At 43.2% G+C, this 16,876-nt stretch overlaps 1 protein-coding gene across 1 annotated transcript in view; it reads left to right on the top strand.

The window, feature by feature from the left end:
- The window catches only part of LOC122816928 (serine incorporator 1-like), a 583,434-nt gene that overhangs the window by 445,460 nt on the left and 121,098 nt on the right, over positions 1-16,876 (top strand). The window lies entirely within an intron of this gene.

Raw genomic sequence — 16,876 nt, forward strand, 5'->3', positions numbered from 1 at the left:
AAACCTAATGGATCCCCATGAGTGGAAATTGGATCCACAAGTCTTCAGCATGATAACAAAGAACTGGGGATGCCCGGACATAGACCTATTTGCCTCCCCTCACAACTGCCAACTACAGAGAATTCTGCACAAGGACTCATCACAAGCAAGCATGGAAAGTGGATGCTCTGTCTTTCAGCTGGAAAAACCTAACAGTATATGCCTTTCCTCCTCTGCCTCTCCTCCCCAAGGTACTCCTCAAGGTCAGACAAGATTCCAAAAATGATTCTGATTTCCCCAGACTGGCCCCGCCAGCACTGGTACCCAATCCTAAACAGCTTGTCTCAATGCCCAGCTTAGACATTACCTCAAATTCCTCACTTATTGACCCAACAAGACAGTCAGCACAGCCAACTTAGGACCGTAAACCTGGCAGCATGGCGGATAATGTAGCCGTTCAAGACTCACTTCTCTCTAAAGCAGTGATGGATGTTATTTTGGAAGCCAGGAGGCCTAGCACCAGAAAATCTTATGCAGAAAAATGGAAGAGATTCTGTACTTGGAACCAGGCACAGGGTATTGACACGATTGTTCCGAATATTCCTTAGGTTTTGCAATACTTAACTGAGATGCTGGATAAAGGCCTTTCATTTTCATCAATTAAAATTCATGCCTCTGCCATTTCAGCTCATTACAATATAGAGCCACCTATTTTTTCTCATCCATTACTAAGGCAGTATGTCAGAGGGGCCAAAAACATAAGACCTCCAAGGAGAGCACCAATACTTGCATGGGACCTCAACTATGTCTTGGAAAAACTCACACTGCCTCCTTTTGAGCCAGCCTCTGCAGCTGATATAAAATTCTTATCCTGGAAAACAGCTCTGCTCCTAGCAATAACCTCCGCTAGTGGGGTCTCAGAGTTACAGGCACTCATGGCTGTGGAACCTTTTAGCATTTTCCATCCTGACAGGGTTTCTCTGAGGACAAACCCTACATTTATGCCTAAGGTAGTGTCCAGTGTGGCCCCTAACCAAACAATTCATTCGCCTACCTTTTACCCAAACCCACAGAATAAAGGTGAGAGACTTCTGCATTCTTTGGACATTCACAGGCAGCTACGCTTCTACTTGGACAGAACCAAAGCTTTCAGAAAGACTGAACAACTTCTAGTGGCATATGCTGCAGGATCACAAGGAAAGCATTTCTCAAAGCACACTGTTTCAAAGTGAATAGGCCACTGCATTTGTTTCTGCTATTCACAGCATGGCAAATCAGTGCCTAAGGGCATTAGGCCACATTCAACCAGAGCAGCAGCCACTTCAGCAGCCTTCCTCAGAGGAGTACCAACCAAAGACATCTTAGAGGCTGCAACTTGGAGTTCAGTGCATACTTTTACAAAGCACTATCACTTACCTCTCTACTCTAAATCCAGGGCAGGCTTTGCCACTGCAGTTCTGCAGGGCCTGATAGCCTCTCCTAATCCTATTTAGCACCAGCCTCCCAACCTTAGCTTTGGGATTCAACCCAATTGTAATGACTGCAACAGTGAAACACTATGAGCATAGTACAGTTGTGTACCTACCATAAATGTAGATGTTAGAGTGTATTCACTGTTCAATCCAGGTTACCCTACCACATCCCCCTTTTCCTTGCTGGAACTTATCTGTACTTCTCTATTCTATACAACCTATGTGGTGTATTTGCTTGTAGATGAAGGAAAAGTTTTTCTTTTTCCTGTATGCATGCTTATTGGCATAATTTAGCCTACCATTTTAGGGACACCTGACATCTGGGGCAAGAAAAACTGAAGAAAATGGTGTCTGCTGCATCTTTTATACCCCTGGCGCACTGACGTCAGGGAGGAGACGACAGCAACCGATGCCGGACCTAGACTTTGGAACTTGGGCCGACTTCGGGTAGCCTGCCAGCAGGATAACCCAATTGTAATGACTGCAACAGTGAATACACTCGAACGTCTACATTTATAGTAGGAACACAGCTGTATTTTTTCTCCAGTAGTGGCTCACTGCCAGATTCTTGACATTCATACCTTTTCTTTTTTAAAATAACGTGCTGATCTGTGCAAAGTCTGTATCCAGGTATTTGGAATCACTGGAGAAAGTCTCATCCTTACCCTCCCACCTGGGGTTCAAGTTGAATCTTCAGAAAGCAACATGATACCCGCTCAGACTTGTCTTCCTGGGGTGCTTAATAAACTTGGATGAAAGAATGGCTCTTCTTCCCAAAGACAAGGTCCTATCTTACCAGATGGTGTTTCAGGAATTCTGCAGGAGGAACTTTGCCTAGGCAAGAGAATTCCTAAAAATTCTAGGACTTAACGGTCTTCATGTTTTCCATAATACTGCTGGCCCATCTCCACATAAGAAAAATTCAGTGGTATGTCCAGAATTGTTAAATGCTGTACTTCCATTCTTTGGAATCTCATTTAACAGCTCTGCCCTTCATCAGACGAGAGATACAGTGAGAGAATCCACAGTTTGGTATCAGTCCAGGACTTCCCTTCTCTCCTATTCCAGCATAATCTGTCCAGACAGATTAGGTCCAGCTTTGCTTGTAGAGCTATGTCAGTGTGAGTGCAAGTGCAGGCCACTTGGAGGCCCAAGAACACATAGAAGCACATCAGTATTGAGAAAACGTTGGCACTGATCCATGCCTTGAAAGTCCTTCACTATCTATGATCTCTGTGTCCTCTTCTGGTCATTATGGACAACATCTAGTCCTGATGTGGGAATGCCTTAAATTGATCTGTTCACCTCCTTTCAAAACACACAACTGGAAAAATTATGTTCAAGGTATCCTTGCAGCCATGGTTGGTGGACCGATGCGTTCTCATACCCTTTGACAAGAATGTTCCTGTGTGCATTTCCCCCCTTTCTATTGATTTACAAGGTACTTCTGAAGGTTCAGAAAGAAATGCCAGTAATCATTGTGTTGACTCCCTATTAACTCAGGCAATCTTGGTTCTCCCTTCTAATGATATTGGCCGAGGGCAATTACTCCAGATTTCCACACAATCTGGATTTACTGATAGTCTCAAGGATGACTGGTCCACCCTATTTAGAGCAATTACACCAACAGCCTTAATGATTCATTCTTGACTTCATTTAGATACTTGTTTTAAGAGGATGTGCTGCAGGTGTTAAAGGAGGCCAGAAAACCTGCTGCTAGAAAATCTTATGTTTACAAATGGTTGAAGTCCTCTTAGTAGTTCCTTAATGGAAACAGAGGGTCCCTCAAGGTTAACATCTCTTTGGTCTTGAAATATTTGTGTGTGCTACTTCAGGATGGCTTATCAGGGTCTATATTATCTTGCCGAAAGCTGTTTCCAGTGAATACAGTAATATCGAACAATAAACCGTAAAATCCCACTAAAGCGAACGGCCAGGTCACCGATTTTTTTTATAGGGGAAAAAAAATAGCTTGGCCATCGCCATGAAATTGCCCTTTACCCCACTGTAGGGTGATCTCAAGAGTTGGTATATTTAGTTGGGGGTGTGTTTGTAATGATTTAGGTGGTCTGTTGTGTTTGGTTGGTACACCGATTTTTTTTTTTTCCCCTAGGAAAAAAAAATCAGTGACCTGCACATTCGTGTTGGTGGGATTTTGTGGTTTATTGTTCGATGTTGCCATATTCAATGGAAACCGCTTTCGGTCAGATAATATAGACCTGGCTTATCATGTGTGTTCATTAAGGTGCATTAGTGGATATCTCTGCTTGACTGCCAGAGGATCCTTCTCTCTTCTCTTTTGGTAAAACAGTTCATGAAAGAAGTATGACATAAGAACCCCCCCCCCCCCTTTACAAGCAGATTCCTCCCTCATGGGGATCTCGGTGGACTAATCACATTTCAAACCTGCTGCTTATGCTGATCTGAACTTCTTAACAAGGAAAATGTTTTGCTAATTGCTCTGACATCTTCAAGGCAAGTCTCTGAGCTACAAGCTCTCTTGGTAGGACAACCTTGCCTGACTTTCCACAAGGATAGGGTTGTATTATGCACTAACCCCTCTTTAATACCAAAGTGTCCTCCGATTTTACCCTCAGTTAATTAACCTCCCTGCTTCTTCCTACAACCTAAGAAAAAGGGAGAGAGGATAATTTTATACCTTGGATGTGCATTTGCAACTCCGGTTTTACCTTAACAGACCAAATCCTTTAAGAAGGTTGAAAGGCTTCTTTTTCCTTAAACATTGTAAAGAAGGGTCACTTTGTCTCAAAGCAAACCATTGTACATTATTGGGTGTCTTCTGGTATTTTTTCTTTTGTTACACTCACTATGGCAAGGTGAGTCCAGGCGAGGGAAAGGCACATTCCACCAGGGCCTTTTCCTCTTCAGTGGTGTATTGGAAAAGAGTGGACTGTAGAAGTATTCTAGAGGCAGCAACTCTGTCCTTACCTTTAAAAAGCAATACAAGCTGTGTGCCTTTTCTAAATACAGAATAGTAGTTGTTTGGAAGCTTGCATTTTCATCTTATCTTCCTTTTGGACACTAGAAAACTGAAAGGGTGCTATCTGTAGGTGTCTGAAAGCCAGTCTCTGTACTCTATGCATGGGGAGGAGCTCTGAGCTTTGGATGACTGCCAGAGATAGGGTAGCAAGACACTATTACACATATGCCAGGAAGGCAATGTTGTTCTGTGAACTTGTAGTGTTACACAACTGTACTTTCTGTCCAGTCTAACCCCAGTTATCATACCCCGAGGAATATTATGTAAAGTCTGAGTTTGCACTACTGATTTCACATATTTCATACCAAATGTTCTCACATTCCATTATCATAGAAAGCTATTACTCCCACCGGTTGTACTTAAAAGTTCTTTTGAATATGTAGTTCCAACTTTTGGTATACATGCACACACTGGCAGGGTGATCTCTTATGCTGTTGACTTTAATCTCCATTTGAACCAATAATGTCACATTTTCAAGACTTTTGTTTCAATGAAAATTCTCAAACAAAAGCTAAATAAATTGTCAGAAACTCTATCGCTTTTAACAAACGGACACAGCTATGTACATTTTCAACAAATTAATTTTTCCTCCAGATAGAAATCAGCAGTTGCACCCGCAGACATTAAATCATCTAAAATTTAACTCCATTCATGCCAAAGAGGATGTTGCAAATAATGTCCTGCTTACATTGATTGCTATCCGTTCTTTTCTTTCTTTCTTTTCTGTATTTCCCTCCCACATTTGAAAAACAGCATGCTTTCAGTAAGCATTAACTTTTAGTCCTAAGAAAAAAGTGCACTGACTACCTTTAAATAAACAAAATGGTGCACTGTTATATTAAATGCATTAAAGTAGTAAGGCTGCTTGAGAGGCATCTACTTGAATAAATTATTCACTGCCCACAGTTTCAGACTTAATTTTTCACAGAACATGATCCACTGTGGTGACCCCTAACTGGGGAAAAGCCAAAAGAAGAGGAAGAAGATAGTCTCTTATGCCTCTTAGTTCTTTCAGCAATGAGTGCTTAGAGTTATCAAGATTAATTGCTTGCACCTGCAGACAGCTCCTCTGCAAGTAAAATCAGTTATAACTGAGAAAAACACTAACTTTGCAGGTACAGGAAATCTTTGTAAATTTAATGTAAACATACTTCAGACTTCCTGTGACCAACAACCTGTACCTACATGTCTCAAATGAGAGTATTTGCTAATGGAAACAAAATAGGTAAAAACTTTGCAAATGCAGGAAACTTAAATTTTCAATGCCTTTCATCATTTTGTCTTACATTTCAAGTGTATTTAAAAAAGCTCATCTGTAGCTTAAGCCTAGGACATTAATGTCGACACCCAGTCACGTAAAAACAAGGGAAATTATTGTAGTTTTACATATAATACTATCATACATTTTTACAGTCCACCGCTACCCTAGGAGACAAAGATCACAGCATTATATTAACTTTAAGTTGCTTCTGCACAGCCTTTGTTTTATTACATTGCAAAGCCCGAATGTCTTATCTAAGAAAAATTACTTAACTACTTTAATATCTTTAATGTTTGCAAGAGGCAGTGATACTCCCAATCCATGCATTTAAAATATCCCTGACAGCATACTATATAAAACTAGTTTATAGTCTAATGTGCAGTTTACATCCTGTATTTCTTTACAAATATTAATGTGAACAGTTTGTCTATTATCTAGTGGGACTGTGTGATTGATACCTTATAGTCTTTACAATTATTCACTAATTTCGGTCTTCCTGATCATCTCCATCTCCCAACACCAGTATCTGGTCCAAGTCCCATGTACTGCTGAATCTTCTAGTCAGCTCCTGTGGGTTTTTTTTCTGTCGTCAAGCATTTTCCTTTGGAAAAATGGAAAAGGTTTCACTGGCAAAGCCTTTGTGGGCTTTGTTATTGTCAGAAGAATGAGAAGCAGAACCTCCTTCTGCTTGCTGGCTTACAGCTGGATAAACTTTTATTTCCTTCTTACCCCATTCTGCATCAAAAATATCTTTGATTATTCAGGAAAATGATTCTTAAGACAGCTAGATACATTTGCTTTAATGTCACACCTGCTCCTTGATATCCCCTGAATGTTGTGACAAATTTGCTTCTCCTTTGCCAGATGTACTTTGAATGATCATTTTCCGCAGACTTTCTTTCCCTAATTGTGGTATTTTACCTTCTGCTCAAGATTTATCAGGAGCAGCTGTTTCTGCTGGCACAATTGCATCTTTGATTGTAGATCTTGGGTGCTTTCTTATGGCCAGACTTTGGGCTTACACATGATGTGTCCTCTCTGTTAAAGGTTGCTGTTGAACACCAGTCCAGTTGATTTATACTTTTCATAAATCCAATGCCAAACCTTGGTCTACCACCGCAACATGTGCCTAGACTGCTTTTACACAAGATCACAGGGTAGGAGACTAGCAGTCTGGGTGCCAAAATCGTCAGTATTTTCTTGCTATCTGGCAAATCACTTCTTTTGTGGGCTTTAGAAGATTGGTTGGCTAGTGATCTCCCTTTGCTGGGCAGATTGTTTACCTTTGGAGAAAACCTTCCACAGTATATATTTTTCTGTGAAAACTGTTACTGCTATTTTTGAAAACAGTCTTTTTAGCTAGATTTTGACTTTTATGTATTACTGTCATGAGACTGCCTTGTCTGACAGATAATTACCTTATATTGTTATTTTACTGCTTTTAACTGCAGCACTGTTTTGTGGAAATGTGTGTTTTTAATTGTAATTTTAAATTGAAGCTTGTGTTTCTGAGCTAATAGTGTGCTTTTTGGAACAATACTTATGACAATATACTTGTTACCAACTCTTAGAAGGTTTGCTAACTGTGATTACAACTTCTTTTTCACTAGAAACATAGAACAGTATACCAGTCCCATAGTTCAATCTTCTTCCGGGCCCAAACAAAATAAAAATTACTATGAGCCCCAGCCAACACAGTGGGCTTGGTCTGTGCCTCTGCCACTGGTAGGTGACCCAGCCATGGCCATTTCTGGTTCTACTAATCACTTACTTTTTCCCTGTTTTCCACTGGTGTATTCACTTCAGCCACTAAGGAGTGGGAGTCAAAGATATCCTCTGTAGCTGTTCAGGGGCTTTTCATGTGCATGGGGAGAATCACTCTTGTTGGCCTCTGAGAAGGGAGCTTGGAGTGCATCTCTTTGTAGCCAAGACCAGTTCCTTGGGTGAAGCTTCATCTGGAGTTGGTCTGCTTCTAAGCATATCCGTAGGAAAAAGAGACTGAAGGTAAAACATTTGTTTTCCTCATGTTTTGTTTCTGTTGATAAGATTTTATTTGGCTTTACTTAGGTTTTAATGGAGCCATAAAAACCTTTGCATTCTGACCGAAATAAAAAAAAAAAAAGTTTCCTCATTTTCTGCCGATACCCTGTCTGTTGACCAGGGAATTGTTTCTGAAGTATAATTCTAATTAAGCACCAGATCCTGGTTCTGAGGAGTTAACTCTTTATAGATTGAGTCTTGTTTCATTGGAAACAGAATAATAATCTAGTATCTGAATAAATATTAGGATTTGTTACAAAGTAATTTTCCTCATCCAGCTGCTAATTATCCACTTTGCCAGCTTTGCAGGATAATTTTTGTTAGTCTCTTTAGTGTGCTTGTCAGGATACCTGTAGCCCATAACAAGACAGTGATTATGTAATTCCACAGTGTTATACATTTTCTAAACCCTTTCCTTTTGAGAAGAGTGGGAAGTCCTTTTGACAGTTTTGGGAAAGCAGTTTATTCTTTTCCTACTTTATCCCCCAAATTCTCAACCTTCTCCATTTCTAAACCTGCTCCTTCCCAGTTCTTAACTTCTGTGAGAATAGAAAGGCAGCTAGCCTTTTTGGCAGAAAGTGGGAGAACCTAACTCAGGACCAGTGGGATCCAAAAAACTGGGGTATGGGTTACAGATTCAATCCAAAGGTTGTTTTAAATGCCGAGAAAAGAAGGCATTTTGAAGCCTGTTCTGGGGATACAGAGGCTGAACTATTTCCTGTTTATCCAAAATTCTAAAATGCTGACACTTCAAGACTTATTATTTCTGTTATCCCACAGAGACCTTTCTGGTCACACTGCACCTGTAGGATACATATTTTAATACGTTCTTATCCAGGCAGCACATTAAGTTCTTCAGATTTGCAGCAGTGGGAGACTGCTTCCAACTCTTCTCCTGCACTTTGGCTTATCCGCTACATGCAGAATTTTTGCAAAATACCTGGCTCCAGTTTTAGCCTTCATCAGGACAGAGTGTCCACATTTACCACTAAATGCACAATTTTCTCATTCAAGCAGGTTCACTGGAGGGGAATCAAAAAGTCTTGGACATCCTCTTCTTGCTTCCAGAAGCAATGACACATTGGCAATCCTAACCCCTGCAAAATATTTTTTTTCTTGGGACCCTGATGGGCACAGAGTTATAAAATACTTTTGCTCCAGAGGACAGGGTACTCTCTTACACTCTCACACATGCTGAGCAGATACTACATGGCCCTAACCAAATGGATGCTACACTGAAAATCTGCCTGGATTGATCTACAAGTTGAGTGTGGAAGCAGTAGATCTTTGTGCTTCCCTAGAAACCAGACAGTTGAGTAAGTCATATTGCAGAACAGCAGCTCCAGCAACTTGGAAAATAAACACCTCACTAAACTGGAAAGGTCTATTTCTGCACTGTTTTCTTTCTGTACCCTTGATCCTAAGGGTATTTCAGAAGATCAGAGAGGACATGAAAGAAGTGCTACTGACAGCATGATGTCCTTCAAGGATGCATCTGCAGTCCTTACAAATGGGTTGTCCTGTCGTCAGGCAGCCCGTCGGTCGGCCGGATTCCAAAGTCTGGGTCTGGCCTCGGCTGGTGTCGCACTTCACCCGACGTCATTGCGGCAGTTATTCGGGTATAAAGGAAGCAGCCGACGCCATTTTCCTCTGTCTTTCTTGCCGTGTGGCGCCCGAAGCAGAAGCTGTTCGCAAGTGCCGGTCGGTCAGAACCAGAGATTACTACTACCGAATACTTCTACTACTACCGAAGACTTCTAAAAAGCTAAGTACCCCGTTGGGGACTCTTTCTTGTCTCAGCCGATGTCAGAAAAAGTGAATAACTGTTTAACTTGTGGGAAACAAATACCTCATAAAGATTTCCACTCTTACTGTTTGCCTTGCTTAGGCCCAGACCACGACGTAGCAGCTTGTCTAGCCTGTGCTTCTTTCAACCGACGAACGCTTAGACGTCGGTCGGAATTTGCTGAAGAGTTTTTCGGCTCAGATTTTGCTTACGTTATGCCGTCGGATCCTCCGACAGTGCAAATGTCTAAAAAACGCAAGGAAAAGGACCGACACTCGCGGTCCGCGGTTTCGGCCGAAACCGCGGTTAAGCCAACCGCGAGTGTGTCGGTTTCGGCTGAAACCGAGCCCACTGTTCTTCCTTCGGCCGAAAGCTTGCCTCTTACCGAGGCCTCATCCAGCTTGGCTGAATCTGCTACTGAAATCCCACCTGCTCTTGCAGGTACACAGGATTTATCCGATACTATCCCTTTGGATATTTCTACCCCTGCACGTGGAGCTGCTAGGCCTCCTGCATCCATGTCGATTAAGGCCTTTGCCAGGGCTAAAGCAGCAAAACTACCAAAACTGTGCCTGCTAAGACCCCTCTCACAGGCCCAGTTCTAGTTCACAAATGCTTAGTCTAGCAGAGGATCTCATTTCTTTGATCCGGGGATCCCAACCACATTCAGACAGGGCCTCTCACCCACCTCCACAGAAGAGGACTAGAGTAGAGCCCCCTGAGCCAGTTTCTTCAGATGGCTCCTCTGATGAATCAGATGATTCAAACCCTCCAGAGGCCCCCTTTTCTACTTATGAGGACTCTGATGCAGAAGAGTCCATTCCTTCTGCCTCTCCGCCTGAGGAATTTTCTTTTGGGGAAACCTTGCATGCTATGAAGGAACAATTTCAATGGCAGGGCCAGGATTTTTCAGACACTAGGAAAAGGCTTAGAACCTTCCTGCATTTGCCACAGCGTAGGCCTTTAGCCATTCCTCCAGTACTTACTGTTGTGGATGATGCTTTTAATGATGCTTGTACTGCTCCTGATTCTCTTCCTCCGGCCCCTGCTAAGCCCGATAGGTACTACAGGGTCCCGGACACACATTATCATTTGTATAAGGCTCCTTTTGCAGATCCCGAAACTATCTCACAGGGACCTAAGGCTGTAGCAGCTACCTCTGCCAAAACCCCCCTCCCCTCTGAAAGGGAATCCAGGTCCTTAGAGAGATGGGGTAAAAAGTGTACACCCATCTTAGCTAGGGGGCCCTTGTCTACTAATCACTTACTTTTTCCCTGTTTTCCACTGGTGTATTCACTCAGCCACTAAGGAGTGGGAGTCAAAGATATCCTCTGTAGCTGTTCCAGGGATTTTCATGTGCATGGGGAGAATCACTCTTGTTGGCCTTCTGAGAAGGGAAGCTTGAGTGCATCTCTTTGCAGCCAAGACCAGTTCCTTGGTGAAGCTTCATCTGGAGTTGGTCTGCTTCTAAGCATATCCCAGAGGAAAAAGAGACTGAAGGTAAAACATTTATTTTTCCCTCATGTTTTGCTTTCTGTTGATAAGATTTTATTTTGTTTTACCAGGTTTTAATGGGAGCCATAAAAAAACCTTTGCATTCTTGACCGAAATAAAAAAAAAGTTTCATTTTCTGTCGATACCCTGTCTGTTGACCAGGGAATTGTTTCCTTGAAGTGATAATTTAATTAAGCACCAGATCCTGGTTCTGAGGAGTTAACTCTTTATAGATAGAGTCTTGTTTCATTGGAAACAGAATAATAATCTAGTATCTGAATAAATATTAGGATTTGTTACAAAGTAATTCTTCTCATCCAGCTGCTAATTATCCACTTTGCCAGCTTTGCAGGATAATTTCTTGGTATTCCTCTTTAGTGTGCTTGTCAGGATACCTGTAGCCCATAACAAGACAGTGATTATGTAATTCCACAGTGTTATACATTTTCTAAACCCTTTCCTTTTGAGAAGAGTGGGAAGTCCTTTGACAGTTTCCTTTTGGGAAAGCAGCTTATTCTTTTCCTACTTTATCCCCAAATTCTCAACCTTCTCCATTTCTAAACCTGTTCTTCCTGCTCTTAACTTCACCTTGTGAGAATAGAAAGGCAGCTAGCCTTTTTGGCAGAAAGTGGGAGAACCTAACTCAGGACCAGTGGGATCCAAAAAACTGGGTGGGTAATGCCAGATTCAATCCAAAGGTTGTTTTAAATGCCGAGAAAAAGAAGGCATTTTGAAGCCTGTTCTGGGGATACAGAGGCTGAACTATTTCCTGTTTATCCAAAAATTCTAAAATGCTGACACTTCAAGACTTATTATTTCTGTTATCCCACAGAGACCTTTCTGGTCACACTGCACCTGTAGGATACATATTTTAATACGTTCTTATCCAGGCAGCACATTAAGTTCTTCAGATTTGCAGCAGTGGGAGACTGCTTCCAACTCTTCTCCTGCACTTTGGCTTATCCGCTACATGCAGAATTTTGCAAAATACCTGGCTCCAGTTTTAGCCTTCATCAGGACAGAGTGTCCACATTTACCACTAAATGCACAATTTTCTCATTCAAGCAGGTTCACTGAGGGAATCAAAAAGTCTTGGACATCCTCTTCTTGCTTCCAGAAGCAATGACACATTGGCAATCCTAACCCCTGCAAAATATTTTTTTTCTTGGGACCCTGATGGGCACAGAGTTATAAAATACTTTTGCTCCAGAGGACAGGGTACTCTCTTACACTCACACATGCTGAGCAGATACTACATGGCCCTAACCAAATGGATGCTACACTGAAAATCTGCCTGGATTGATCTACAGTTGAGTGTGGAAGCAGTAGATCTTTGTGCTTCCTAGAAACCAGACAGTTGAGTAAGTCATATTGCAGAACAGCAGCTCCAGTAACTTGGAAAATAAACACCTCACTAAACTGGAAAGGTCTATTTCTGCACTGTTTTCTTTCTGTACCCTTGATCCTAAGGGTATTTCAGAAGATCAGAGAGGACATGAAAGAAGTGCTACTGACAGCATGATGTCCTTCAAGGATGCATCTGCAGTCCTTACAAATGGGTTGTCCTGTCGATCAGGCAGCCCGTCGGTCGGCACGGATTCCAAAGTCTGGGTCTGGCCTCGCTGGTGTCGCACTTCACCCGACGCCATTGCGGCAGTTATTCGGATTATAAAGGAAGCAGCCGACGCCATTTTCCTCTGTCTTTCTTGCCGTGGTGGCCCTGGAAAAGCAGAAGCTGTTCCGAAGTGCCCGGGTCGGTCAGAACCAGAGATTACTACTACCTAATACTTCTACTACTACCGAAGACTTCTAAAGCTAAGCACCCGCTGGGGACTCTTTTCTGTATCTCAGCCGATGTCAGAAAAAGTGAATAACTGTTTAACTTGTGGGAAACAAATACCTCATAAAGATTTCCACTCTTACTGTTTGCCTTTGCTTAGGCCCAGACCACCGGCGTGAGCAGCTTGTCTAGCCTGTGCTTCTTTCAACCGACGAACGCTTAGGCGCCGGTCGAATTTGCTGAAGAGTTTTTCGCTCAGATTTTGCTTACATTATGCCGCCGGATCCTCCGACAGTGCAAATGTCTAAAAAGCGCAAGGAAAGGACCGACACTTTCGCGTCCGCGGTTTCCGGGCCGAAACCGCGGTTAAGCTAACAGCTGAGTGTGTCGGGTTTTCGGCTGAAACCGTGCCCACTGTTCTTCCTTCGGCCCGAAAGCTTGCTCTCTCTTACCGAGGCCTCATCCAGCTTAGGGCTTGAATCTGCTACTGAAATCCCACCTGCTCTTGCAGGTACACAGGATTTATCCGATACTATCCCTTTGGATATTTCTACCCCTGCACGTGGAGCTGCAGGGCCTCCTGCATCCATGTCGATTAAGGCCTTTGCCAGGGCTAAAGCAGCAAAACTACCAAAACTGTGCCTGCAAGACCCTCTCACAGGCCCAGTTCTAGTTCACAAATGCTTAGTCTAGCAGAGGATCTCATTTTCTTTGATCCGGGGATCCCAACCACATTCAGACAGGGCCTCTCACCCACCTCCACAGAAGAGGACTTAGAGTAGAGCCCCTGAGCCAGTTTCTTCAGATGGCTCCTCTGATGAATCAGATGATTCAAACCCTCCAGAGGCCCCCTTTTCTACTTATGAGGACTCTGATGCAGAAGAGTCCATTCCTTCTGCCTCTCCGCCTGAGGAATTTTCTTTTGGGGAAACCTTGCATGCTATGAAGGAACAATTTCAATGGCAGGGCCAGGATTTTCAGACACTAGAAAAGGCTTAGAACCTTCCTGCATTTGCCACAGCGTAGGCCTTTAGCCATTCCTCCAGTACTTACTGTTGTGGATGATGCTTTTAATGATGCTTGTACTGCTCCTGATTCTCTTCCTCCGCCCCTGCTAAGCCCGATAGTTACTACAGGGTCCCGGAGACACATTCTCATTTGTATAAGGCTCCTTTTGCAGATCCCGAAACTATCTCACAGGGACCTAAGGCTGTAGCAGCTACCTCTGCCAAAACCCCCCTCCCCTCTGAAAGGGAATCCAGGTCCTTAGAGAGATGGGGTAAAAAAGTGTACACTTCTGCTACTCTTTCAGCTAGGGCCTTGAACTGTCAATTCCATATGATCCAGTATCAAGAATTTATGTTAGACCAGTTAACTAAAAAGCTGTCCTCAGATGAACCATTAGACAAAAAATCTGTTCAGGAAATGGTACATAACATTCAGCAGGTCAGTAATCATTCATTAAAATGCGGCTATGATGCACTGGAAGCTTCCTTTAGATCAGCCATGACTGGCACAGTGATCAGAAGGCATGCATGGTTGAAAGAACAGGCCTTACCAGATCATGTCAAATCAAAGCTACTAGATGCTCCCATGGACAAGATCAATTTGTTTGGCTCTCCTGCACAACAGGTGCTGAAGAAGATGGAAGAGAAGGCAAAATCTGTCCAGACAGTGAAAGATTTCTTACAGGTCCAACCTCCAAGGTTTAGCAGGAATTGGCCCTCCAAAAATTGGTCCTTTCCAGACACCTCCAGAGCTCAGAGAGGCAGGAATAGAGCTCAAGAGGCAGAGGTCAATCCAGAGGTGCCTACAGGGGACGTCAGTGGCAGGCTAACAACCAGCGGTACAGCCACAGATGCAGCCACCACCACCTCTACTACAGGACAATCCACAGTGACTTGGCTCTGGCACATACCAGGGAACAACTAGAAGCACCCTAGGCGGGAAGCTAGCCTTATTTTCAATAAACTGGCATTACATCACAGGAGACAAGTGGATTTTACAGACAATAGACCAAGGTTACAGGTTTCACTTCCATACTCTACCAAGGAAGAGAGGAATGCCAAACCTACCTCCAAATCAAAAGGCAGAAGCTCTAGAACAAATAACTCACTTACTAAGCATGAGAGCTGTAGAAAAGGTACCACCTATGGAGCAAGGACAGGGATTTTACTCCAGACTCTTCCTGGTACCAAGAAAAGAAAACCGATGGAGACCTATTCTCGACCTGTCCGCTTTAAACACATTCCTCATTGTCCCAAAATTCAAAATGCTGACCCTACAGCAGCTTCTTCCCCTGCTGGGCAAGGAGTCTTGGCTGGTAACTCTAGATCTCAAGGAGGCATACCTGCACGTCCCCATACGACCAAATTGCAGAAGATACCTCAGATTTCTTGCAGGATCAGAGCATTATCAATTCTCAGCATTGCCCTTTGGCTTATCTACTTGGCCAGAGTATTCCGCGAAATGCCTGGCATCAGTAATTGCTCATTGCAGGCTTCAGGGAATTCAAATTTACCCTTACCTGGACGACTGCCTGTTACAAGCGGACAACAAAAACAAACTAACAGAAGACTTGAAAAGGGTCATTTATCTACTGCAAGCCCTGGGATACACAGTCAGTATAAAAAAGTCAAGACTGATACCGTCCCAAAGGATAACCTTTTTGGGTGCAGAACTGGACACATCAAGACAAATGGCATTCCTAACAGTAGAAAAACAGGAGCAACTCCCTCTCTACTTCTTGGCATTGACAAAGCAGAACCAGCTAACAGCAAGAAAAGTCCTGCAAGCCTTGGGTTACATAGCATCCTGAATAATATTGGTTCCACATGCCAGACTACATATGAGAAAGTTACAGTGGTACCTAAGGAATTTATGGTCTCAGCACAAGCACAGCCTAGAAACCCAAATTCCAATAATCCCATGCCTGAAACAAGAATTTCAATGGTGGGCTCAGGCCTGTCAAACAAAGGACTGCCCTTCCACAGCACTCAACCAAGCCAGACAATCACAACGGACGCCTCAGACCTCGGTTGGGGGGCGCACATGCTGGACAAGTGCATACAAGGCTTATGGACTCAAGACCAGCTGCACCTACACATAAATCAAAGGAAATGCTGGCAGTAAAACTGGCAATTCAGACATTCAGACCATTTCTTCAACAAGGCCCACTGTTGATAAGGACAGACAACACCACAGTTATGTGGTACATCAACAAGCAGGGAGGCACACATTCGTACCCTCTATGCCGGATGGCAATGGACCTCTGGAATGTGGCCCTGAGCTTCAACATCCAGTTACAAGCAATTTTTGTGCCAGGAAAAGAAACATTCTAGCAGACATACTAAGCAGAACTGCCACGGATGCTCACGAATGGATGCTACATCCGACATCTTCAAAACCATTACAAGACAGTGGGGCTACCAGAAATAGACTTATTTGCATCCCCACGCAATCACCAACTGCAGAAATTCTGCACAAGGACGTACCACCCACTTGCTTGGAAAGTGGACTCCCTATCATTCATTTGGAAAAACCTGACAGCATATGCATTCCCACCACTTCCTTTGATGCACAAGGTGCTATTGAAAATCAAAGAGGACCGTCCAAGGATCATCCTGATAGCTCCAGACTGGCCAAGGCAGCATTGGTACCCATTACTGAGGAGCATGTCTCGGGAACAAATATGGACTCTACCTCTAGTTCCCTTACTGTTAACACAGAACAACTACAACACCCTGCATCCAAACCTGAAAACTCTGTAGCTGACTGCCTGGAACATTGCATAAGACCAAATTACCCAAATTTAACCCAAAGGGTTAAAGACATTATCTTGGAGGCTCGCAGACCCTCAACAAGAAAAAATTATTCAGCAAAATGGAAAATATATCTCATTTGGAGTACTGCAAAAGGAGAGAATGTGTCACTGGTAAACATAGCTAACATCCTGGAATACTTGGCAGAGCTCTTCCACAACGGCCTGTCCTATTCTTCCATTAAGATTCATGCATCAGCTATCTCAGCAGAATACAACTTGGATCCTCCACTCTTCTCACAT

This window comes from Protopterus annectens, chromosome 12.part0 (genome assembly GCF_019279795.1).
Source record: "Protopterus annectens isolate FY-2018-M chromosome 12.part0, PAN1.0, whole genome shotgun sequence".
NCBI classification, from domain to species: domain Eukaryota; kingdom Metazoa; phylum Chordata; order Ceratodontiformes; family Protopteridae; genus Protopterus; species Protopterus annectens.